The 26,469-nt window shown below is 39.5% G+C and overlaps 2 long non-coding RNA genes across 13 annotated transcripts in view; one reads left to right on the forward strand and one right to left on the reverse strand.

Annotated features, from left to right (window-relative positions):
• LOC118637121 overlaps positions 1 to 26,469 on the reverse strand; it is a 73,808-nt gene that overhangs the window by 4,733 nt on the left and 42,606 nt on the right. For 5 of the 12 annotated variants that reach the window (XR_004960889.1, XR_004960888.1, XR_004960885.1 and 2 more), the window contains 2 exons: positions 7,397 to 7,553; positions 266 to 328 (listed from right to left, as the gene is read on the reverse strand). This is a non-coding gene — a long non-coding RNA (uncharacterized LOC118637121). Of the gene's footprint in view, positions 1 to 265; positions 329 to 7,396; positions 7,554 to 7,677; positions 7,806 to 7,837; positions 7,888 to 8,022; positions 8,121 to 16,572; positions 16,676 to 18,313; positions 18,444 to 26,469 lie in introns of those variants that run through there. The other 7 variants (XR_004960894.1, XR_004960896.1, XR_004960895.1 and 4 more) reach the window with 7 other exon arrangements.
• Positions 9,825 to 25,935, forward strand: LOC118637124. The gene is made up of 3 exons (XR_004960899.1): positions 9,825 to 9,927; positions 19,730 to 19,819; positions 25,631 to 25,935. It is a non-coding gene; the product is annotated as an uncharacterized LOC118637124 (long non-coding RNA).

Genomic DNA, 26,469 nt, shown 5'->3' on the forward strand with positions numbered 1-26,469 from the left:
AGTGAGACTCCTCACTTTCCAGAAGTCACACTGCTAGTAAGGAGCAGACTAAAGACGAAAGCCAAGACATCTGAACTCCTAGTTCAGCGCTCTTTCATAATTCTGGGGAAATGGGCACTTCCTTATAATGTCTAATATTTCCAAAATATTTAGAAGTTCCTGTCTTTCAAATGATCTTCTAGCAAAAGGTAGCCTGTTTACCTGTTTTCCAACCTGGTCTTACATTTGAGACTCATTTCCATATTCTCTCGCGCACGTGTATTACCTCACAGTTCATGTTCTGATTCTCCTTTTTCTCCATCTTGACTGTTTTCTGATGGTCAGTAATCTGGGGAGAAAATTTTTATATTATGATGAATGTTACATGGCTGAAATGACTTCCTTCACTTTTCAATTCCCAGAAAGCTTTCCACAGTCATTGCTGTTCCTCCCACTCACCCTTGCCAACCTACATCCCAAGACAGTGACTCACTGACTTCCCCCTTTTTGTTCAAATCAAAAACGCTAATTGAACAAACACTGAATCACAGTCTTGGAACAGGGCAGGAAAGCAAGCAAAGGCCTGTGAGCTGACAAGGTTTAAAGAGGACCGCAGCTGTCAGCCACAAGATGGAAGCAAATTCCTTCTCAAATGCGCATGCAAATCCACACTGTTACACAGCAAGATCCCTGTGCATTTGCCACTAACCATACTTAACAAAAAATTCTCCCTCATTTACTCCAGTTTTCCAGGCTCTCTGCTTTGTTCGAGGTACTACTCTGATCAGTCCTTATCCTATATTCCTGCCTCTTTCTCATGTCCCAAGTCTCACAATTTCTGTACTTCTTTTCCCTTTTTTTCTTTTTTAAAATTGTATAGAGAGAGGAAGGGGTGGGGGGAGAGAGAGAGAGAGAGAGAGAGAGAGAGAGAGAGAGAGAGAGAGAGATATTGTTATTCTGCTCATTTATGCATTCATTGGTTGACTTTTGTATGTGCCCTAACAGGGATCAAACCCACAACCATGGCGCATCGGGACAATGCTCCAACCAATAGAGTTACCCAGTCAGGGCCCCTTTTCTTTCTTTTGCTCAATTGTTTTTTCCAGAAATTCTTTCCTAATTATTTGTGCTAGATCCTGATATTCCTGCTCATTGCTTCCTCTAAAAATTGACCATGTCTCTAGAGTTTTTCCGTGATATTTTGTTCCTCCAAAATTGCAATCGAGCGTATAGAACAGGAGTTGGCACACTGCAGGCCAAATTGTGCCTGTGGTCCATTTTGGTAAGGATCCTGGCCTGAGAATGGTTTTCACAATTTTTAAAACATCATAAATCCAATCAAAGATTGATTTTTTACAGAAACAGAAGGGCCATAAGCCTAACATATTTAGTATCTGGTCCGCCACAGGAAAAGTTTGCTAGTCTCTGTTCTAGACTATGAAAAACGTGTGGGCTCTTGACTACTGCCATCCTCAGTAATCTTTATCATTTTTTGAGATTCTCTCCCCAGTTTTAAAGTAGAGTATACAGAGCAATCAGCTGAAAGCAAAACAAAACCAACAAACAAAAAAACTGTAACCTCTAATATTTTTTTTATGTGGCATGACCAATATTAGAAAAGTTTAAAGTTGTTTTTTATTTCAATTTATTGCTCTGGGGCTGGAGTTGTTTGGTCAGAGAGAACAACTCCTCAGATCATGGTGTTTACATTCCCAATGTATCAGGGGTCCACTGGAAATCAACAGCCTCTTTTCTCCAGGAAAGGAGGAGAAAACAGGTGAGGTAACACCTTCGTGCAAGGCAGCAGGAAGGTTGTGCAGGAGAAGGGCTGGGACGGTTGACCTCCCAGTGCATCCTTTGTGGAGGCAACTGGATCTCCCCAAACCACACCAAGACTGAGGCTGGTTTTAATATTTTCCCCATATTTGAATGATACTTCCATGCTTTGCTTCCAATTCCCCTGTGACTGGAGAAGTAAAGAGCCTGGAAGGCCACGGTAGCAGGGTCCCCAGCTATCAGGATGTTGGCATGCTGATTGTACTGCCAAGCTTGACTACTTCTCTGAGACAAATATCAGAGCCAGCGTGGATGTAAGTTTGTAACAGCATATTGTGGGGAAGCCTCCGCTAAAACCTCTGATTATTAGGAGGGAAAATATGCTCTCTGCCAGCAAAACAGAATGAAAGCAAACAACCAACAATATACCAGAGCAAGCTCTATAGCCAAGACCTACTTAATTGTAGGCATGTACTAGCTGTAAAATGAGTTAAACTCACATGCTTAGCCTAAAGCTGTGAGAACAGATTTAGGAGACAAATATGAAAACAGTAACAGCAACAGCAACAATAATAATAATGTCGAGGGAGAAAGATCCTTGGCCAACCCAGAGCATGGCTCTTACTAGAATTTAAGAAGTCCATATAGAAATTTTCATTTTTAATAAAGCTTTATTAAACTTCTGTGAACTGGTACTTTTTATCCTAAAGCTCAGAAAGGATCATAAGACACTTGTTCAGGGCCACATGGTTATAAAAGACAAGGCAAAAAATAGAAGAACAGGGAGAGATACCAAGAGAAAGAGCACAGATGAAATTATGTAGATGTGACTTAGACGCTCAGATCTGTCACCTAGAAGCCATCTAATGATGGCACTTACTCATCTCTTGGGCTTCAGTTTTCTTTTCTTTCAAGTTGGAACAATATCTAATTGTTAGGGATCCTATGAGGATTAGAGGTTATTTTTCTAATGTGATTGGCTCATGGCTGACCCTCTAGAGCAGTAGTTCTCAACCTTCCTAATGCCGCAACCATTTAATACAGTTCCTCATGTTGTGGTGACCCCCAACCATAAAATTATTTTTGTTGCTACTTCATAACTGCAATTTTGCTACTGTTATGTCTTAGGCGACTCCTGTGAAAGAATCATTCGACCCCTAAAGGAGTCGTGACACACACAGGTCTAGAGGGAAAGAAGAAGGTGTAGTCTGACTTCAGAAAGCATGGGGGCAGGACACCAGAGTATTAGGTAGAGTTTTTGTTTGTTTGTTTTTTTCTTTATTGATTTTAGAGAGAGAGGAAGGGAGAAGGAGAGAGAGATAAAACACCAATGAGAGAGAACATCGATTGGCTGCCTCCTGCCTGCCCCACAATGGGGATCAGGTCCACAACCTGGGCATGTGCCCTGACCTGGAATAGAACTGGTGGCTTCTTGGTGCATGGGTCGATGCTCAAACACTAAGAAACACTGACCAGGCTTAGACAGAGTTAAATATGCATTTCCATGTCCTCTGGGGAGAAGGGAGTAGAAAACTTGTAGTTCTCACAACGTGACTATGGGAATTCCTACGTGCAAAAAACATTTTAGCTCTGGGGCCAGAAACTCTGAACACAGCATGTGCAAGTCAGTCCCCTCCCTTCTATTGCTTGATGGACATTCTAGACTCTCAAAAATGTGTGGCAGTGAATGCCCCCTTCCTTCTCTGCTTCTAACCTTGAATCTGCCGTTTTCTGACATTCTCGGCCTTCCTGGAAGCCTCCTAAACACTTTCACATGAATACAGATATTTCTGTCTGAGAACAGGGGTTAGGGAGGGAAAAAATGTAACAAAGAGGAAATGTATTACCAAAATTTCACTGGCCTGAAAGTCTCCACCCATTTCTGGCACTGTGACTATCTCTTAAGGTGACAGGTAATATCTCTACTTCCAGGTGTGCAAAGTATCTAGTATTATCAGTAATGAAAATACAACCTAAAATTGGTAGAATCACATTGGAAAGCAATAAAGCATACCTTAGTGAAGGTGACTAGGAATATAACCTATGATTTGGCAACCTTATTCCCAAGTATATAATCTGAAAACTCTTACACTATGAGATACAAAAATATTCTAGCAGATTGTTTACAATAGAAAAACCTGAAAACAAAGCATATGTCCTTCAAAGGTAGGATGTATTAATAATTTGTATTATAATCATACCATGGAACACTATACATCAATGAACATAAACTACTATACCTCTAAGAACCTAGATGAACCTCAAAAAATATAATAATGAGGAAACAAAACACAAGTAAATATGCTTCCATTTATATAAAGTTTAAAAATAAACAAAACTAGGGGACATTAATTAGGAATAGCTAACTGTGAGATAAAACTGTAAAGAAAGCTAAGGGGATGATTGGTTGGTTATTGCTGGGGTCCGAGAGGGGACTGCAGTTGAGGAGTGCCACCCAAGTGTCTTCAGAGGAACTGACAATGTTCTTACTTTAAGAAGGTTGATTGAAATTAAGTGTTTATTTTATGATTCTAATTATAGATTTTAAACTGCTCAAATACATTCTATATACTCTTGGGTATGAATAACTTATTTCACAATAAAAACAATTAATGTAATCCAAATGTACGCGGGGCACCATGGGTAGCTTCTGCATCACTCCACACTATTTTGAGCCCAGTAAGATCACCAGTCAGCCTTGACTAATTATGTGAATTCTATTAAAGGTCTTATGAAAATGTTATATACTGTGCAGCCATGGCAAAACGCCATCAATCATTCCCATTCTTCCTTTTCTTTCTACACTGCTCTTACAAATTCTCTCGTTCCCATACATTTGTCCCCTCCAATGCCTTTAAAAATCCCTCTGTAAACTACAGCAATCACTTCTTCCCCCTTCACAGTCAACAGTCCTTACTAAGTCTTGTCCCCAAAGCATGATTTGAGAGTACTTATTGATACAGAATTTGGAATCTCACTAAAAAACTATTGACTACTACAACAAACTATCTTCAGGAAAACACACACACACACACACACACACACACACACACACTGATGAACAGAAATTCACCATTGCCAAAAAGGAGTACCAAAGAGTACTGACACATAAGAGAGGGGTTGAGTATCTTAGTGGTAAGCAAAAGCAGTTTAATTGTCATCAGAAACAGATTAGGTCCAATTCCTTGTTTACTCATTCTTAGCTAATGGTTTCACCTCACTTTTCAGTGATAAAATAGAAGTCACTGAATGTAAAACCTCACATCTTCTTACCTACAAAGCTACCTACTGATGTCCACTCATCCTATCTTTTTCCTCTGTTACAATAGGGAAGGGAAAATTCCTCCAATCAAAGCTCATTCTTCTCCTTGGGCTCTGGACTCTATCTTTTCTTAGATTCTAGAGGATTTCAAACCTGACATTATCCCTTTCCTCTCTAAACCTCGAACTTCTCCCTCTATCCTTGATTATCTTCACAGATATAAAAACATAATTCGCTAAAAAGGTGAAGGGATTAAGAGAAGTACAAATTGGTTGTTAAACTGACAAACCTCAGAGGGAAGGGGGTGGGGGGGGAGATAAACCAAAGAACTTATATGCATATATGCATAATCAAGGGACACAGACAACAGTGTGGGGAAAGCAGGAGGGGGATGGGGATGGGGGGACGGGAGATCTGTAATACTTGCAACAATAAAGATAAATTTTTAAAGATTTAAAACAAAAAACATAACAACAATAGTAATTCTTCATTGACCCACACCTCTCCACCATTACTGGTCCATTTCTCTGTTCCTCTCTACAACCAAATTTGTTGAAAGAGCTCTTTACACATGCTATGTCCACCTCTTGAACTCTCATTCACTCATATCCTGCTGTAATCTAGTTTATAACCTCACCACTCACTGAAACCGTTCTTGCCAAAGCACCCTCCACCTTACTCAATGTTCAGTGGACACTTCACTACCCTCCTCTTACTAAACTCAGCAACAGCTCTCCCTCTCCTTTGAAGCCCTCTTTTCATTGCTTCCAAAAATCACCCTCCTACTGGCCATTTCTCCTCAGTGTTCTTTAATACTTCCTCCTGCTTTACCTAAATTTCAAATCCTGGAGATTCAAAGGTCTTGTCTGAGCCCCTCTTTGCTTTTCTCTCTATACCGTTTCTCTAAATGATCTCATCAATTCCCACAGATCAATGTATGATCTTTACATGCAACATCCCTGAGCTCCTCTGAGCTTGAAACTTATATTAAGCTTCTCACCCGGAACCTACTCTGGGATAACTTATACACATCTCAAATGTAAATGGAACCCTTAACTTTCTCTTGAGGCTGTTTCTTTCTCCTTCTTCCAAATCTCTTCAAATCATACATGACAATCCATTGCTCAAGTCAGGGACATTCTTGATTTCTTATTTTCTTCAGCAACCACATCCAAATCATAAACAAATCTGAACAATTTTTATCTTTGAAACACAATTTCAAACTTCCATTACTCTGTCTTTACTGCCATTACAATATGCTAAGAGTGCTCTCTCCTTCACTCAGGATGTAACTGCTGAGCCTCCTTACAGTTCTCCCAAGTCCTCTGATCTGAACTCCTAACTAGGGGGCAACATCTCTGTGTAATCTCACTCCTGATCTCTGGACGCTGCCAGACTCATTGTACTTCACCCACATTTAACTCAGTGCTGCCCTTTTCACTGCCTGAAGTATTCATTTCATTATCAACTGAGAAAGACGTCTTGCTCCTCTTTACCAAAGCAGGTATGCCTGTCCGTCTCTATCACAGTCTCTTAGTTACTCCCTTTATAACAAACTAATTACGAATGGTAGCCACTCCATTTATTTTTTGTGCTACCTTCCTTTTTGCCAGTTTCTGAATGAATACATTCAGAATGAATATGTTTCATGAGGGTCAGGACCCCATATGTCTTGTTTATCATTATTCTCCCAGTTGCTAGCACAGTGACTGGCATAAAACGATCGTTAAATATGGGGACAGAAGCAAGATAACGACAAACTCATCATAAGTCACAATAAAATTACTTTAGAATAAATTAAGTTTTCATCTCTCATGTATCAGGCATTGTGTTCCGAAGGCAGAAATAAAAGACAAGTCAATATAACACGTGAATGCCATGGCAGAGGTACACATGGGGTGTTATAGGCAGACACAGGCAGGGCCCCTAAACTAGACAGGGGAGAGTGGAAAGGTAAGTCTAGAAAGACTACACAGAGGAGTCTAGTGCTTTGGGGGCTGTTTTAAGTAATCAGGTGAAGAAATGGAGGAAGGGCATTCCAGGTGGATTAAAGATAAAGTGAACCAATCTGAGGACACTGACTTTCCTCATCTTCTCCAATTAACTCCTCCAGCTGGAAGTCCTTGGACCAAGGACTCCCCTCGCTGCTGTACCTACACTCCCCTTTCCTTACCCCCAAACTAGACACGTGCCACACTTCAAAATGTCATCTCCTCCCAACCCTCCGCCCCCAGGAAGTGCTGCCCTTATCTCAGGCACACCTACACAAAAGACACCTTCAACCCACCTTTAAAATGCCCAGATTTCAAGCAAAAGTAACAACTTAGAGTACATTCTCTGAGTGCAAGTTTGCTACATTAACCTGAATGACAAACTCACCTCAGAGGTGATCGCTGCAATGTCACTCACTCCATCCTCCGAGAAGACACAGAGCCAGCACGCCAGAGCCAGGGCCCAGTGTCTAGGAACGTTTTCGAACAGTGTTAATGACAGAGAGGTTTCCTTGGTTGTATGATTCAAGTTGTTCTATCAAAACCTTTATGGTTGGAAAACAAACAAAGAAAAAGAAAAAACAGGTAGGTAGAGAACATTAGCCAGATTCTGTGTATAAAAATCAGTTTCTAAGATCTGTGGATTCACAGGTATCATTTTTGACTTACACCTAGTTAAGAAGAACTTTAATGCATTGTTTTATTCCATACTAAAGGCCAGGAATTCTGCTTTAAAACACAAGAGTTAAAATCAGCCGTGGCCGGTTTGGTTCAGCAGTTAGAGCATGACCGAAGAGTCCCGGGTTCGGTTCGTGCTAAGGGCACATACCTCTGTTGCAGTTTGTCCCCAGCCCTGGTTGGGGTCGTGTGGCTGGCAACCACTCGATGTGTCTCTCTCACATCGATGTTTCCCTCGCTCTCTCTCTCCCTCTCCCGCTCTATCTGAAGATAAATGCAAAAATGTCCTCGGGTGAGGATAAAAAAATAAAATAAAATAAATAAAAGCAGAAGAACCTTTTAGAAATCTTGTTCACCCCTTCATTTTATAATCAATGAGACTGAAGATTACTATATTAAGGCTATTTATATAATCCAAGTGTTTATGATGGTTAATTTTATGTGTCAACTTGACTGGGCTATGGAGCACACAGATACTTGCTCAAACATTGCTTCTGGGCACTTCTGTGAGGGTGTCTCTGAATAAGATTAGCACCTGCATGTGCAGGCTGAGTCAAGAAGATTGCCTCTTCTAATGTGTTCTGCCCTCCTCCAATCTACGGAAGGCCTGAATAGAATAAAAGTTCATGAAATAATTATTTCTATCTTTCTTCAAGCTAGGACATCAGTCTTCTGCCTTCAAATTTAGACTTGGACTGGAGCTTATACCATTGACTCTCTTGATTCTCAGGCCTTAGGACTCTAACTGTAACTATAGCATCTGCTCTCCTGTGTGTCAACTTCCCAGGCTCCATAATTGTGTGAGCTAATTCCTCACACAGAATCTCTCTCTCTCTCTCTCTCCACACACACACACACACACACACACACACACACACTTATTGGCTCTGTTTCTCTAGAAAATCACTTTTTTCTGACATTTTCCTCTTTTTAAGACTATTTTTTAAATTTATTCTTCTTCTTGAAAGTATTACAGCTGTCCCCCCCCCTTTTTCCCCCATTGGCCCTTCCACCCCACTCCCACCCCATTCCCACCCCACTTCCACCCCCCAGGCCTTCATTGCACTATTGTCTGTGTCCATGGGTTATGCAAATATGCATATAAATTCTCTGGTTAATCTCTTCCCACTGCCCCCACGCCCCTTGCCTTTGACATTCGTCAGTCTGTTCCATGCTTCCATGTCTCTGGTTCTATTTTATTTATTAGATTTCACATATAAGTGAGATCATGTGATACCTGTCTTCCTCAGACTGGCTTATTTTTTATAGCATAATACTCTCCAGGTTCCTCCATGCTGTCTCAAAGGGTACAAAGATCCATATTTTATTTTATTTTTTATTTTTTTATTTTATTTTTTATCCTCACCTGAGGACACTTTTTCATTCTTTGTTCAGATAGAGCAGGAGGGAGAGAGAGAGAGAGAGAAACATCGATGTGAAAGGGACACATCGAGTGGCTGTCACCCGCACGACCAACCAGGGCCACGGACAAACTGCAACCGAGGTACGTGCCCTTAGCGGGAACCAAACCCAGGTCTCTCCGGACTGCAGGCCGACGCTCTAACCGCTGAGCCAAACCTGCCAGGCAAGATCCATTTTTTATACTGCTGCATAGTATTCCATTGTGTAAATGTACCAGCTTTTTTATCCACTCATCTTCTGATGAGTTCTTGGGCAATTTCTAGATCTTAGCTATTATAAATAACACTGCTATAAACATAGAGGGTACATATATTCTATCTGATTGGCGTTTTAGGATTCCTAGGATATATTCCTAGCAGTGGAATCACTGGGTCAAATGGAAGATAATAGTTATAACATTTTTGAGGAAACTCCATGCTGTTTTCCATAGTGGCTGCACCAGTCTTCATTCTTACCAGCAGTGTGCTAGGTTCTCTTTTCTCCACATCCTCACCACCACTTGTTTTTTGTCAATGGTAACCATTCTGTCAGCTGTGAGGCTCATTGTGATTTTAATTTATGTCTCTCTGATGATTAGTAACTTTGAGCATTTTTTCATATGTCTCTTGGCCACCTATATGTCCTCTTTGGAGAAGTGTCTATGTAGGGCTGTTAGAGTAGACAGAAAGATATAAGCTGGGAGAGGCAGCTGGGGCTTGGAGGGAGTATGTGTGAGATGTGACAAACTGGAAGTCGACACTGGAGGTGGCAGACCCCTGTGTGAGGAGGAAAGATTCAGAGCTCATGCAGGATGTGGTCTAACTGGTGGCATCGCACTGGGTGAAGGAGCCTTATAACTTAAAGATACATTGTCTTGTTTTGTTTTTTTGAGACACGAGGGAGGGAGTGACTTGTTCCTTGCCCAGGGGCATTCCAGCCTAGGGGTATAAAGCCTCTGAAGACCCAAATATCAGGGCACTCAGTTCAGTCTCAGCCAGTTGAGCTGCCCTCTCAGGTTCTGTCTGAGCGTATGTCTTCCCTATATATAAATCCTTGTCCACTTTTGCTGCTACTTAGCATCTCTTGTTTGAATTAATTCCTACAAGCAAGAGAAGAATGGAGGGTGCAGAGTACTGTCTCTGGCCAGAGGCTATCTCAAGCCAGAGAACCTCTTGACCACCACTAACAGTAGCTTCGCCCTTTTTTTTTTTTTTTTTAATTCTTACCCAAGAATATTTTTCCATTTATCATCAGAGTGGGAGGGAGGTAGAGAGAGAGAGAGGGAGAGGGGGAGGAAAAGGGGGATAGAGAGAGCGCAACATCGATGTGAGAGAGACACATGGACTGGTTGCCTCCCCCACGACCTGACCAGGGTTGGGGAAAAACTGCAACTGCCCTTGACCGGAATCAACCCTGAGACTCATTGGTCCACAGGCCGACGTTCTAACTGCTGAGCCAAACCGACCAGAACAGCTTTGCTTAATTTTTAATTGGATTGTTTGTCTTTCTTTGGGAAAGTTGTAAGAGTTTTTTATGTTATGGGAATTAACCCCTTATCAGATGTATCATTGGCAAATATGTTCTCCCATACAGTGGGATCCCTTTTCAATTTGTTGCTGCTTTACTTTGTTGTGCAGAAGTTTTTTCTAATTTTGATGTGGTCCCATTTGTTTATTTTTCCCTTGTTTCCTTTGGCCTGGGCAATGTATTGGTAAAAATTCTGCTATGTGAGAAGTCTGAAATTTTGCTGCCTATGGTTACTTCAAAGATTTTTATTATTTCAATACTTATATTTAACTCTTTTATCTATTTTAAATTTATTCTGTGTATGATGTAAGTTGGTAGTCTATTTGTATTTTTTGCACATACCTGTCCAATTTTCCCAGCATCATTTATTGAAGAGACTGTCTTTTTTCCATTTATGCTCTAGCCTTCTTTATCAAATATTAATTGAGTGTAATGGCTTGGGTCAAATTCTGGGTCCTCTGTTCTGTTTCACTGATGTATATTCCTATTCTTATGCTGGTACCATGCAGTTTTGTTTACAATGCCTTTGTAGTATAATTTGATGTCCAGTATTGTGATCCCTCCTACTTTGTTCTTCTTTCTTAAGATTGCTGCAGCTATTTGAGGTCTTTTTTGGTTCCATATACTTTTTTGAAGTATTTGTTCTAGATCTTTGATATATGTCATTGGTATTTTAATAGGAATTGCATTAAATATATAGATTGTTTTGGGTAGTATGGACATTTTAATGATGTTCATTCTTCTAATTATCTTCCACTTGTTTGTATCTTTCTTTGCTCTTTTTTTCAATGTCCTGTGGTTTTCTGAGAACAGATCTGTTGCCTCCTTACTTAAGTTTATTCCTAAGTGTCATAATTTTTTGTTGCAATGTAAAATTGGATTGCTTTTTGTTTACTTTGTTTTTGTTTCCCTTTCTGATAGTTCATTATTGATGTATAAAAATGCCATTGATTTCTGGATGTTAACTGTGTATCCTGTACTTTGCCAAATCCATTTATTAAATCTAGAAGTTTTTTGGTGAAGTCTTTAGTGTTTTCTATGTCATCTGCAAATAATGACAGTTTCACTTCCTCTGTCTAATTTGGATGCATTTTATTTCTTCCTTTTTGTCTGATTGCTGTGGCTAAGACCTTCAGTACTATGTTGAATAAGAGTGGTAAAAGAGGATATCTCTGTTTGTTCTTGTTCTTAAGGGAAACATTTTTAGTTGTTGCCCATTGAGTCTGATGTTGGCTGTAGGTTTGTCATATAATGACTTTATTATGTTGAGGTATGTTTCCTCTATTCCCACTTTGCTGAGAGTCTTTATATAAAAAAATAACACTGGATTTTGTGGAATGCTTTTTCTGCATCTATTGATATGATTAGATTATTGTTATCTTACATTTTGTTTGTGTGATGTATCACATGTATTGATTTGCAAGTATTGTGCCAGCCTTGCATCCCTGGGATAAATTCCACCTAGTCATCGTGAATAATCTTTTAAACATATTGCTGGATCTGATTTGTTAATATTTTGTTGAAGATTTTTACATCTATGTTCATCAAGGATATTGGCCGGAATTCTCTTTCTTTGTAGTGTCTTTATCTGGTTCTGGAATTAGGATAATGCTGGCCTCATAAAAAGAGCTTGAAAGTCTTCCTTCCTCTTGAATTTTTTAGAAAAGTTTGAAAAGGATAGGCCATAGTTCTTCGAATGTTTGGTAAAACTCCCCTGTGAAGCTGTCCAGTCTAGAACTTTTGTTTGCTGGGAGTTTATTGATTATTGCTTCAATTTCATTAGATGTTACTGGTTTATTCCGGTTTTACGAATTTTTTTAATTCACTATGGAAGATTGTATGTTTGTGTCCTAACATGTGGTCTATCTTTGAGAATGTCCCATGTGCACTTCAAAAGAATATATATTCTTCAGATTTGGTATAAAATGCTCTGTAAATATCAATTAAATCAATCTGATCTAGTGTGTCATTAGGGTCACTGTTTCCTTGTTGATTTTTTTGTCTGGAGATTTATCCAGTGATGTCAGTGGGGGTGTTAACCTTTTCTACTATGATGGTATTGCTGTCAATCTCTCCCTCGAAGTCCTCCAAGAGTTTTGGTTTTTAAAAAATAAATATATTTAGGTGATCCTATTTTGGCTGCATATATGTTTACCAAAGGATTGTTGGGACAATCCTTTTAGTATTATGTAGTGATCTTCTTAATCTCTTGTTATAGACTTTGCTTTGAAGTCTATTTTGTCAGATGTAAGTATTGCTATCCCTGCTTTTTTTGATTTCCAATTGTATGGAAAAGTTTTTCCCATCCCTTCACTTTCATCCTGTGTGTCTTATGTTCTGAGGTGAGTCTCTTGTAGACAGCATATATATGGGACATATTTTCTTATCCATTCAGCTCCCCTATATCTTTTGATTGGAACATTTAATCCATCTACATTTAAAACTATTATTGAAAAGTACTTGTTTTTAGCCATTTTTGTTCTTTACAACTATGTTTCTCTATGTGTATATTTCTTATTATTATAGCAGTCCTTTCAATATTTCTTGCAATACTGGTTTGGTGGTAATACTCTTGTGTGTGTGTGTGTGTGTGTGTGTGTGTGTGTGTGTGCCTGAAAACTTATTTACTTCACCTTCTATTTTAAATGATAGCTTTGTTGGGTAGAGTAGTCTTGGTTTCAGAACATTGTTTTTCATTACCTTGAATGATTCCTGCCATTACCTCTGGCCTGTAATGTTTCTGTTGAGAAATCAGCTGACAGCCTTATGTGAGCTCCTTTATAGGTAGCAAATTTCTTATCTTTTGCTGCTTTAAGATTCTCTTTTTGTGTAATTTTTGACATTTTAATTATAATATATCTTGGCATGGACTTTTTTGGGTTCTTCCTACTTGGGACTCTCTGTGCTTCCTAAACTTATGTGACATTTTCCTTCACCAAGCTGAAGAAGTTTTCTGCCGTTATTTCTTCATACCCCTTGCCCACTTTCTTCTCCTTCTGGAATGCCTGTAACGCAGGTATTAACACATTTTATGCTGTCCCACAGCTCCCTTAATTTGTCCTCCTGTTTCTTCATTTTGGTTCTGTGATTGAGTGGTTTTTTTCTACCTGGGCTTCTAATTTACTGATTTGATCTCTGGCTTCCTCTAATCAGCTGTTTATTCCTTCTAGTGTATTGTTTATTTCTGCTATGTCATTCTTCTACATCAACTGGTTGTTTTTCATAGTTTCTGTCTTTTTTCATACCATTGAGCATCCTTATAATCATTACTCTGAACTCTGTATCTGATAAATTGCTTATCTCCATTTTATTTAGCTCTTCTTCTGAAGAATTCTCCTGTTCTTTCCTTTGAGGCTTGATTTTTGTTTTTTGTTGTTGTTTTTTTTCCATTTTAGCTGCCTGTTTGGGTTTGTTTCTATGCATTAGGGACATCTATGACTCCCAGTCTTGGTAGTGTGTCCTTATGCAGTAGGTGACCTTTGGGACCCAGTGACACAATCTTCCTGATCATCAGACCTAGGTGCTCTAATAATATCCCTTGTGAGCATTGTGTGGTCCCTCCTGTTGTAATTAAGTCTTGATTGCTATTGGCCCATTTGTGCATGGAATCAACCCTCAGGATGGCTGGAAGGGAGGTTCAATGCCCAACACAGCATGCAGGCTGCTGTACAAGTCACATGAGGCAGAATTTGCCACAGCGGAGTTTGGAGCCTGCCAATATCTCCCTGGATATACTGCTGGTGAAGCTGATTGGATCCTGCTTTGCTGTTGTCTGAAGCTGGCCACTGGGTTATTGGTTTGGACCTCTTTGGGGGGGTTTCTGGTGCAGGCCAATGTCAAATGCTCCTTATGACTGTCCCTGAGTACACTGTTTAGAGCTATCAGTGATCCACAGCTTGTGGCTCTCTCTGTGGGGGCTGTGTGAATGTGGAAAGCACCAAGCTGAGCACTAAAGTCTGTTTTTACTATCCGCAGGCCCAGGAACAAGTCAGGCAAAGACTCAAATCACCCAGAGATTTGCCTCTGCCTCAGGCTATTAGTATCGGTTATTTAATGACCTCAGGCTGTAGTCCTCACCACAAAAAGAGGTGAAAGGGTTTCCAGTAGGTGGGGCAATTCCTTTTCCCCAGGCTAAAGTTGCATTAATGAAAAAGCTCTGGCTGAGAAAGATGGCTTTCTGCAGCATGGGGACAGGACTCAGCACAGGAATCCTGGTGACTGTCCTCCCAGCTCTCTCCCCAGAGCCGCCAACCCCATATTCTCTTCATATAGCTTTTATCCACTCTGCCCTCCCTCTGCTGAAGCTCAAGGTGAGTGGCTGCAAATGAAATTTGGTGTGTTGACCCTTTAAGAGGGTGCATTTTTTTCTAGCCCCCAGTGCTTTTCACAGTCAGATGTTATGTGGGTACCTTTTTCAGTTCTGTTACTCCCAGCTGAGAAGCCCAGCTTGGGGTTCTCAAGGGGAACTCCCCACAAACACACAGCTGAGATATCGTTCCAAAACTCCAGTTGCTGCCTGTGGGAGCCCAGGCAGCTTTCTTGCACATATACACTTCCTACCAGTCTCAATGTGGCCTCCTCTTTACATCCTTGGTTTTAAAGGTTCTTTCCAGCTCATCTTTAGTTTGTTATTCAGGATTATATTTCTATATTTTATTTGTAATTCCAGTTTGGTCCTGGGAGAAGATCAGTGTAGCTCCCATTCAATCCACTGCCATCTTGGAATCTCTCTTTGAAAAATTTTAATTAACACATTCCTTGAATGTCATTCCAAGGGAGCCACACCTTCCCTCAACAGCCTTCTCCAACTGCAAACAGTTCTAGAGGTCAAACACCACACCATTAGCAGCATTCTCCATTCAGATCCTGCCATTTTCCTGTGTGTCTCTGTGTCCACATGTGTAGCCTCTCCAGAATCCTTTCTTTGACTTTTCCATCTCTATTAACCTTCTCTTTGTGTCTACTGAAACCAGATTCATTCCCTCATGTGAAATAATACAAACCAATATTTCATACTCTGAGATTAACTATATATGATTACAGTTAGTTCACTAAATTGCTCCCTGTGTTTTGCCTGCTTTATGACCCAGCCAATAGTCACCCTTCTGACCTCACTTCTATGCATACCTAGCTTTACTTCTGTGGCCTATAGAAAACCACCACTTGCTAGTGTCCTAAAACCGCTTGTGTCTCTATCCTTCCTTCACATCCATGTTCCCTCCCTCTGGGATTTAACTTGGGTCACTTCAATTGTTAGCTTTCTCCATGTTTGTACACAGGCTGCTAATTGCTGCTAGAAAAAAAAATTACACGACAGTAAATTAATGATAACACACCTTTATCTGGTTTTTCCACACCACTCCACAAACATACTGTTTCCTACTCAGCTAACTCCAAATTTCAATAGTAATTACTTCAATATTTCTTCAACTACTCAGACATTTGACTCCTCTTCATCTGAGCTCACCCTCAGAAAAAATGACTCACATTCCTACTTCACAGAAGATATAGAATCCACTGGACAGGAAATCCCTCAACTTTCTAACTATAGTGGGTTGAATAATGGCCTCCAAAAGTTATGTCTAGATCCTAGCCCTCAAAACTTGTGAATGTGACCCTATTTGGAAAAATATTCTTTGTAGATTTAATTAATTAAGTTAAGGTTCTCAAGATGAGATCATCCTGGATCTAGAATGAGCCCTAAATCCAATGGCAGGTAGAAAAGAAAGGTAGAGAGAGATTTGAGATACAGAGAAGCCAGCAGTGTAAAGACAGGCAGAGATTGGAGGTATGCAGCTCTTTCAGAGGCAGTGAGAACTTAATGGTGCCTTAATTTTGGACTTCTGGCTTCCAACACTGTGAGAGAATACATTTATGTTGTTTTTAAGCCACCCAGTTTGAGGTAATTTGTTATGGTAGCCACAGGAAACTAAAAATGCTAGCCACACTAACACTTACCTACATCCACTCCTGCCCTGTTCCCCTTCTCTTCCATTGCAATAGCAAGGGTGTGTGCCTCCTACTTACATCTTCAGCTAGGCTGGGGGTCCCACAATAAGACCTGTGATTAAGGGTACAATTTTCAAGTGAAATGCCTGGGTATGAACCTTCGCTCCATGATTTCCCATATGAGCTTGGTTACCCACAGTACCTGCCTGTGCCTCAGTAATTTTATCTTTAAAAATGGGATGATAATAATAGCACCTCTCTCAGAGAAACTGTGTAAACGTTAAATGAGATAATGCTTTTAGAGTAGTTCCTAAACAAAGAAGAGCGCAATAAATTATCATCATCATCATCATCATCATCATCATCTCTGGCTACATCCTCAAGGACTAAATTATCTACTGACTACTCTCTCTCTTAATCTTTCAGCCTTTTTTTTTTTTCTTTTTCTTTTATGGGATAATTTTCTTAAGCATTTAAACATTCTCAACCATTTTCTTTCCAAAAACAAATGTCACTCCTTTAATCAGACCTCTCCCTTCAACTCCCACCGCCTCCCTGAAGTCTTTTTCACAATATTTTAATTTAATGCATTCAGTGCCTCCACTTCCTCACCCCTACACACTGAAATAGACTCTGTCCCTCCACCAGAACTGCACTTGATGAGACCACATACTACTAAATCCTAAAGAAAATATTAGGCCTATGAGCGACATTTGACACTGTTGCACATGTTCTTCCTGTTGGAAAAGCTTTTCATGGGCTCTGGCTGCTGCCCTCTTGGCTTTCTTCCAATCTTCCTGACAGGTCTTATTTGTTGGCTTCTATCTTCTCTAACAAATCTTTAAATGATGGGTTCCTCGGGGTTCCTTCTTCGTTATTCTTCTTTTCTCACTCTACATTCTATGATATCAACCACCCCCAAAACAGCAATTTACTCTCAACAGATTGATCATTCCTAATTTGTATCTCTGGCCCTGATTTTCCCTCAGAGTTCCCAGTTCATATATCTAAATGTTCACTAGACATACATACCTATACACTTTAACATCTCAATTTCAACATGTCTGAAGGGAAAATACCCAGCTTCCCTGGCCATCTTGAGAATCTACCTTTCCAATACTCCCTGTCTCATGAAATGATACTTCCATTCACCTAATTGCTTAAGACAAAAAGAGTCTTCTCTTTTATTTACGTCATACAACCAATTTCCACCAAGTCGTCTCCATTCAACATCTTAGATATCTCCTCGATTAATTTACTTCTCTCCTTCTTGGTGGAAAATAAGCCAACGTGACCTCTCTCTCTCTCTCTCTCTCTCTCTCTCTCACACACACACACACACACACACACACACACACACACACACACCTTTAACCAATGTTCAATCTGGCTTCCCTCCTGCCTTTCTCCAAATTTCAGCTAGAATAATGTTTCCAGAATGTAAGTCTGAGTATGGGCACCACCACCTACCCAACCTCCTGCCACATAGACACACACATTGAAAATATTTTCTTGGTTGTTAATTTGGTAATTGCTCTTAGAATGACATCCAAACTCTTTAAAAAGTTTCAACAGCCCCTCCACAATCTGGCTTTCAGCATCAGGCTTCTGCCCCGTAGCCTGCCTCGCATCTTTTTGTCCTCCCCTTTTTTTGTGGTTTAATAACACTTCTTCCTAGAGGCTGTCTGTGACTTTCTAGCTTCTAGATATTTCATAACATTCTCAACACTTCCCCCAGTAGATAACTCACCAGAACTTGCTGGGACGACTTGATTAATGTCTGTTTTCCACACAGTATAGCAAACTCTGTACGAGTGGCTGCCTTGTTCCCTATCTCTCCATGCTCTCAAAACTCCCGACACAGAGAGTGCACTTAATAAGACTGATTGGGTCAATGAACCATTGCTGCTTTTTTTGTGAATGACTTAGTATTTTATACTGGCATTTCTCCAAATTCCCTAGGAATCATGACGGGATTTGTATATGTAAAGTGACCATAATTAATAAGAGTTATTGCCTGAATTAAAGAAGAGGAAGCCATTAAAGTAATTTACTATCCCTGAACTTTTCTATAAAATAGGTTAATTTGGAGGAAAGGAATTCTTTAATGAAAATCTAGAAACTAGGAGCAGTTTAGTGGTGTGACCTAGAAACCTTGAAAAAAAGTTTTAATGGACACTGCATTCAAGTTACAATAGACTATAAAAAAAAATCACTTATAGCAGACTAGTTTCCTGAAAGGTCAGGTTAGAGACTACAAAGAAATTTTAGTTAAGGAACCTAAAGGAGAAGATTTGGAAACAGAAGCAGGTGAACAACAAAATCACATTTTAAAGGACTGTAAATAATCTGGACAAAGTTGATCTCTGTATCACCTATAATTTCTACATGTTTAATAATCTATTTCTTATTTGTGCCATTTCAAATAATTCTAATATTTTATTCTTCTTCTTTCATCAATGAGGTTTATAGATAACAAATGCATTGACATAGGATAGATATGATCTTTGACCAAAATCAAGTCAGGAAAAAAACGCATTTTAATGTTCCTGCTTTAATACACTAATGACATTTTAAAATTACCTTAAAAATGAAACTCACAAATCATGGGGGAAATGCTTTATGTAAGAACACTGACTTCTCAGAGAATAAAGGTTTTAGATTTTGCATTGGAAAAATCTGGCTGGCCATGCTGAGCATGCGTTCTTTCCAGCAGGTGGAGCCCTAAACCAATTAATGTGAAACACAAGTTGCAATGTACTCTTCTTCGACTCACTCACATTTTAAGCATTAAAATCACCTCCTTTTTGAGAGAGATATACATTATGATCACACTCAGGAGATTGTGGAATCCGTGGCCACTATAAAACACACATAAACATGTGCATGGATACATCCCTCCATTAGGGAATGGAATAGAGTAACAACAATCCTATTATGTTGTTTTATGTTACCACTATTATGAAGGTAAACATTAATAAGCCAGATGTAATGTATGTATATGAACTGAATCTGGTTTTCAGAGCCAATCCATCTCCTCCAAATGGGTCTTTAACACTGTCTAGTAAATATTCCACATTTTTCTGCTATATTATTCTCTCTCTCCGCAATAACTGATCCAACTTTCTATGTTCTCTTCAAACATCCAACATCCTCTTTTTCTCAGTAATTGTCTGAAGATGACATGGCCACTTAATTTAAAAGAAGGAGAAGCAAAAGGGGAAGGAAGACAAAGAAGAGCTACCTCCACCAAAAGGTGAAATGTTCTTATCTTCCAGATGTTAAGCATGTAAATTTACATCTCACCTGCTTTCCCTCCTATAGCAATAAAGAGGCTGGCTCTCTAGTTTCCTAAATTAACCTTTTCACCTATACCCCGTTCCTGTTCTTCCTCCTTCTCAGAAACCTGGGCTATCATGTATGCCTAATTTTTTGTTTCCCTCTTGAATATTTATACTCCCCTTCTCAATGATTTTCTTCCCAGTAGCTTTCAAATTAGATCAAGTCTCTTCCATAAAAAAAGCAAAAAAAAAAAAAAAATGGTTAGAGGTTACAAGTTTGACGATGAGTTAATTGTGGAAACTGGGTGATGTGGGTTCATAATACTATTCTGTTTAATTTTATTGATGTTTAAAACTTTCCATAATTAAAGGTTTTTAAAAAAGAAAAAAAAAATTTTGTTTGCCTCCTCATGCCTTCCAGATCACCTCCTTTTCCTCATGTCTTCTCAGCCAAACTTCTAATGGTTGCCTATTGGCGTTTCTCCAATGATCTCACCTCCCATACCCTCTGCAGTCCACTGGAGCCTAGTTTCTACTCCACAGAAATGGAAACGATGGCCATCACTAAATTCCATATCACTTAATCTAATGTATATATTTTAGTTATAAGCATTCTTGACTTCTCAGTAGCATCTGGTGCCCAACCAAGGTCCTTCTTGAACACTCCCTTCCTGTGGCTTTGCAAGTGGTAATATCCTGGCTTCCCTCCTACCTCTTGGCCACTGCTTTTCTAACTCCTTCTCTACTCTGCTATCTTGAGGTTCTTCTTTGTTCGTTTTTAAGCCGCCTTCTCACTCTACATGTTTTCCTAGGTGATCTCATTCCTACTTATGGCTTCTAATTCCATCAACATGCAGAGGACTCCTCAAATCAAACGGTCAGTTCAGTCCCTGAGCCAGCTTTCAACTTCATACATACTTGACCTCTTCTCTCGGATATCTCAAAGGCACCTTATATTTGAAGCTCAAAACTCACCCTTTTCTCCCCCAAACCTGGTCATCTTCTGGTGTTTCCCATCTTGGTCCATGGTATGCAAGCCAGAAATCTTGGCTCCATCCTTGACAACGCCTTCCTCTTTCTACAATTTCTAATCCATCACCAAATCCTGCACATTGTAGCTCACAAAGATCTCCAAAACCCATCTTCTCTCTCCACCATGACCACCACCACCATCGTTATCATCCCCCTAACCCAAGCTAACATCCCTTCTCACAACAACTACTGGCAGTAACTGCTAACTCGGTCCCAGCTCTATGCTGGCATCCTTCCTCTCTGTTCTCTGAGCAGCAGCTGGAGTAAGCTTTCTAAAATGCAAATCTAATCATGTTATTCTCTGGCTCAAAATCCTCCAGTGATTTTTTTTTCTTGTTTGTTAAGGGCAAAGCCCCCTACAGTTCCTACAAGGCCCTGTGGAGTGAGCCTCCTGTCTCTCTCTCCAACTTCATTTCTCCCCACCCCATCTGCCTTATTCTCTGTCGTCAAACCATACTTACTTTTCAGCCCTTTCCTCTCCCTCCCAACACAAGACCTTTGTGCTCCCTGTTTCTGTCTGGAAAGCTCCTTCTTTCATTCTTTGTCTCGTGATTTTCTACTGATCCTTCTACTTGATCTTGACTCAAGTCAAGAGACACTTCCTGGAAGAAGCTTTCCCCAGCCTCTCTAAAGAGGTCAGCTCCCCACCATAAACTTTATTTGCTCATAAACCTCTCTTTCATTTGCAGTTGCAATTTTGCATATTTTGCAATATGCAAAAAGTTTTGCAATATTTGTCTGATCATTTTTGTCTCATTTTGTTCATCATTGTATTCTAGTACCTAGTTCAATGTTTTTTACATAGTAGGTACGAAATAAATATTTGTTGGATAAATAAACTAATGTTTCTTCCCTGCCAGGTTTCTCACAGCTTAACCTGTCTCTGAACTATCTCCCTTTCATCTTTGGGTGGATACTCCGGGATCATTTTTAACACTAATCTATTTCTGTGATTTTTTTTTTTTTTTACTTTTTATTTATTTATACATTTTTTTAATTAATTTTTGTTACAGATGTTTCTTCTCCCAACCCCCCGACATCCTTCTCCCTGTCCTGCCCCGCCCCCACCCCCAAGCATTGTTGTCTATGTCTATTGGTTACACATACATGCATGTAAGTTCTTTGGTTTATCTCTTCCCTTTCCCTCCCCTCCGAAGTTTGTCACTCTGAACCACACTCCTTTCTATGTCTCTGGGTCTATTTTGTTCATCAGCTTATTTATTCATTATATTCTACAAATAAGTGAGATCATATGGTATTATTTCTGGGCTTTTATAACTAGGGTGTGCCAGGCACCCCTAGGTGGAACATGCCAGGGATCACTTTTATTATGAGATTTGGGGCCAGATAATAATTTTTATACTTAGAAAAATGCAGGTACAATGAAGTAGAACGCAAAATGTTTACTAGAATGTAGCACAAAGTATAAGACTTCAAATAAATGTTTTACTTGGCAAAGGCCACTGTAGATTCTGCTTCTTGACACCTCAGGGCAAGCAATCCTCCTTTTAGCGGCAGACTTAAGTACAAACAATTAAAAAGCACCGTTAGAAGTTTGTACATAATTAGAAAAGAAATAACTTCACATTTAAAATAAGCATAAACATAATTGGTTCTAAAGTGCCTGCTATTTTGAATGACACCATTTCCTGCCTCAAAAGTGGCCTATAGATGGAGCAAAATGAAGAAAAGATTATTAAGGATTGTAGGTGATTCCCAGAAGATGCCTCTCTGAGACACGGGACCGAGTTTGGACCTTGGCAGGGAAGATGCCCAGAAAGGGCCTTTACTAGGAACACAGCAGCTGAAATCTTGTCTCCTCTCTCCTCCAAGCTCCTCACGAATTTGTTTTTAGTCTAATTCCACCTCCTGAGACACCTACCTAACTTCTCCCAATAGATCCACTTGCCTTCATCCTTGGCTTTAAAGTCCTGCATTGCTCCCTGCTGAAGAGGCTTCGTGTGATCCTCTCTACAAGGCCTGTAAAACCTGTTCCCAGGGCTGTACTAAGGATTGCTGCAAAGTTTCTATGCCCATAGCCCTAGAGAGAAATTCAGGGCTCCCACCATTACCACTGAGGAGAGAAAGTTATCTTGGAGGGTAACTCCTATCAAAAACACTATGCATTTTTTTTTCCTCTTAACACTGCACTTTACCCAAGCACTTTCAAGGGACACAAAAAAAAAAAAAAAAAAATGAGGTCCATGGCTAAGTCCCCAAACCCACAATCTACAAGAAACTAACTTGATGCATGCCATCTGAAGAAGAATGTTTGAAAGAACTGTTCATAACCACAGCATTGTTTTTGCACCCACCATGTATGTAACTACATAGATACTTTTACACTTACCTTATTTAATGTTCAACATTATTATATTGGCTCATTTTCTACATGAGGAAATCAAGGTTCAAGAGACGTACTGTGTGCCCTGTTGCACAACAAGTCAATAGCAAGGCCTCAGATGGAGACCCAGGCCAGTGTCATTCCCACACAGTTGCATTTTCCATGAAGCTCATGCTTTCAGCTTCTCTCATCATAATACTCCCTGTCTCACCATTTGTCTTCTCAACAGAACCATTGCAGAACATTACTATTGCAAAAGCAAAAGATCCAAGTTCCAAGGAGGACACAGAGAAGTCGAGACATTCTGTTCCATGATAATTTATTGGGACTACTAAGTACATAAACACTGAAATAGTATTCGGAGCAATAAGTTCCTTTTGCTATGGCTTTTAAATACAAACAAAATAAATGTTTTTGCTAGTAGCTAACAACCACTGTAATGACAATGAATAAAAATCATTGCTTCCCAGGCAGGTATAAATGACCCATGCTAGGTCAGCCCTCCAGAGACAGTCGATCACTTTTGTAGCTGTGCATTGCTAGAAAACCTTGCACTTCTCGTGGTACCAGAGTCACTCGGGAACCATGTACCTCTCTCTGCTGTTCCTAAAAGGTTTTGAGTCCAGCAAATCTTCAAACCCGCTCCTGTCTCTAACCAAGCCTATTCTCTACCAACAGCCTTTTAACACATAAATCACATTCTTTCTCTCTGCTCAAACCCACCGATGGTTTTCATTAACATGTAGGAAGGCCTGACCTAGAAGTCTGATGTCATCACTTGCCAGTGGATGTGGAATTGCCCTTAGAAAGTGGTTTGCAAATCTGATGAAGTGGTTTTTGTCTTCACAATGACTGGGGACTGGCATTAGCTGAAGAGAGGAAGGGTAGCTTGGATCCTGCAATGTACCGGTGCATTGTACACAAAGAATACTTGCCTTATGTTGTGTATTTATTTTGAACGACCTTCTAAAAACCTAGTTATTAGCATGTGAGCCTAGAATCCAACTCATTTTAATATATATAAATGTAGAGAGTTTTCTGCATGGTTTAAAACTTCCTTAAATATCCAGAAATGCAAAATACATTGTATTTTGCAAGAAAAGTTCATTCGTTTTTATCATAAATTTATCAAGAAATACTCAGTAGTTTGGAAAATTATAACATTGATGGTGAATGACATGCTTTAGGATATTTGTCAGAAATATAACATGCTAGCATAAATATAAATACAAATACAAATATAATCTGTTGCATTGAAAGTAAGTCATATAGTTATAAGACTGTTAGTGTGGCATTTACATATTAAAATACATATTATTTATTACAAACTTATTTACTTTTATTTCTCTCATATTACAATGAAAATATTATTTTATTTTTTTAATTATATGTGTAGGAAGCTTAGATTAATTACCTGTGAATTGTATTGTGGGATGGTAAAGAAGTGAGAAAATACTGGACTTATGATACAAGGCACTTTTAGATGTGATAGAGTTGAGAACATTGTCCTATATGACATGCCCCTATTAATCTCCGAAACTAACTCACCCCATCGATCCCTCCATTCCAACCTCATTGACGTTTGTGCTTTCCCTCAAAGCCACCAAGCCTGTGCCTACCTCGGGGTCTCTGTTCTTGTTGATTCTCTGTTTGAAGTGCCCATTCTCTAGATCTCATTGATCTCACTTGCTTCATTCATTCTTCACTCAAATGTTATCTCCTGTGAGAGGTCTTCTGTGACAACCATGCTTTACATTGCTCTAACTTTTGGTATCAATCAAGTTCCTCCAGCATGTACAGTGGTCCTCTCATCCATAGGGGATACATTCTAAGGTCCCCAGTGGATGCCTGAAACCATGGATAATACCAAACCCTATATGTACAGGTTTTTTTCCCTATACATACATATTTATAATAAAGTTTACTTTAAAATTAGGCACAGTAAGACATTAACAATAATAACTAATAATAAAATAGAACAATTATAACAATATACTGTAATAAAAGTTGTGGAAGTGGATTTGGAGCTAAGTACAATAAGGGCTACTAGAACGCAAACGCTGTAATACCATGACAGCCGATCTGATAACTAAGACAACTGCTCAGTGACTAATGGGAGGCTAGTGTTTAAAGCATGGATATGCCGAACAATGGGATGACTCGGGTCATGGGCAGAATGGAGTGGGATGGCTTGAGATTTCATCACACTGCTCAGAATTGGCATGCAATTTAAAATGTATGAATTGGTTATTTCCGGAATTTTTCATCTAATATTTTTGGACTGTGGTTAATCGCAGAAACCTGAAACTGAGGAAAGTATAAAACCCTGGATAAAAGGAGCCTAGTGTATCTCTACTTACAATTCTATTTTAATGTCATTTACCTATCTATTTTTTGTCTCTACCATCAGAATATGCATTCCGTGACATGGAGACTACTGCTGTTTTGGATCTCAGAGCCTGAAACATGGAAAGTGCTACAAAAATGGGCATTTGATGAATATTTGTAAAGCAAATTAATGAATGCATGAAGAAGTTGCCTGTGTTTGTGATCTCTAGGAGCTACATCTCGTTCTCTTTCCTGTATACATAATTTAGAGCCAATCTAAGTCAGCATCAATTCTTTCAAATATATCGATCAAATGCCTACCATATTTCGGGCAGAGATACAATAATGAATAAGATACATCCGACTGGCAATACTTTGGACCTAATGACCAGCTCTAAACCTGTGAAGCACTGAGTTCTACAGTGAAGTAACTTTATAAAAGTCTACTCATTTCTATTTTATATCCAATCTTTAAAATGCAGTTATTATAATCACAAATTATGTGTTATCTCATAGTATTAAGAATAAAACTGTTGTGCATATAAATTCTTTGATTAATCTCTTCCCGCCCCTCCCATACATGCATAACCAATGGACACAGACAACAGTGCAGTGAAGTCCTGAGTGAGGGGTGGGAGCAGGGCGGAGGGGGAAAGGGGACACATCTGTTATACTCTCAACAATAAAGATAATTTAAAATAAAAAAGGAGAAATTAAAAAAAAAAATAAAGCTGTTATCACATATAGAGGAATTTTAACCAATATGGAAAATCTTGCCCCCAGTCTTATGATATTCTTCAAGTTCCCAAAGCAGCAACCCTCAGAGACTGAGGAGGTTGAAGGCTGGGTGATGTTGGAGTAGGTGTAAGCTTCTAGTTCCCTTTAGTAGTAAAGCTAGCAGGGACCTCGGCCTATCTGCTG

The sequence above is a fragment of the Molossus molossus genome, unplaced genomic scaffold, assembly GCF_014108415.1.
Source record: "Molossus molossus isolate mMolMol1 unplaced genomic scaffold, mMolMol1.p scaffold_m16_p_20, whole genome shotgun sequence".
In the NCBI taxonomy this organism is placed as follows: Eukaryota; Metazoa; Chordata; class Mammalia; order Chiroptera; family Molossidae; genus Molossus; species Molossus molossus.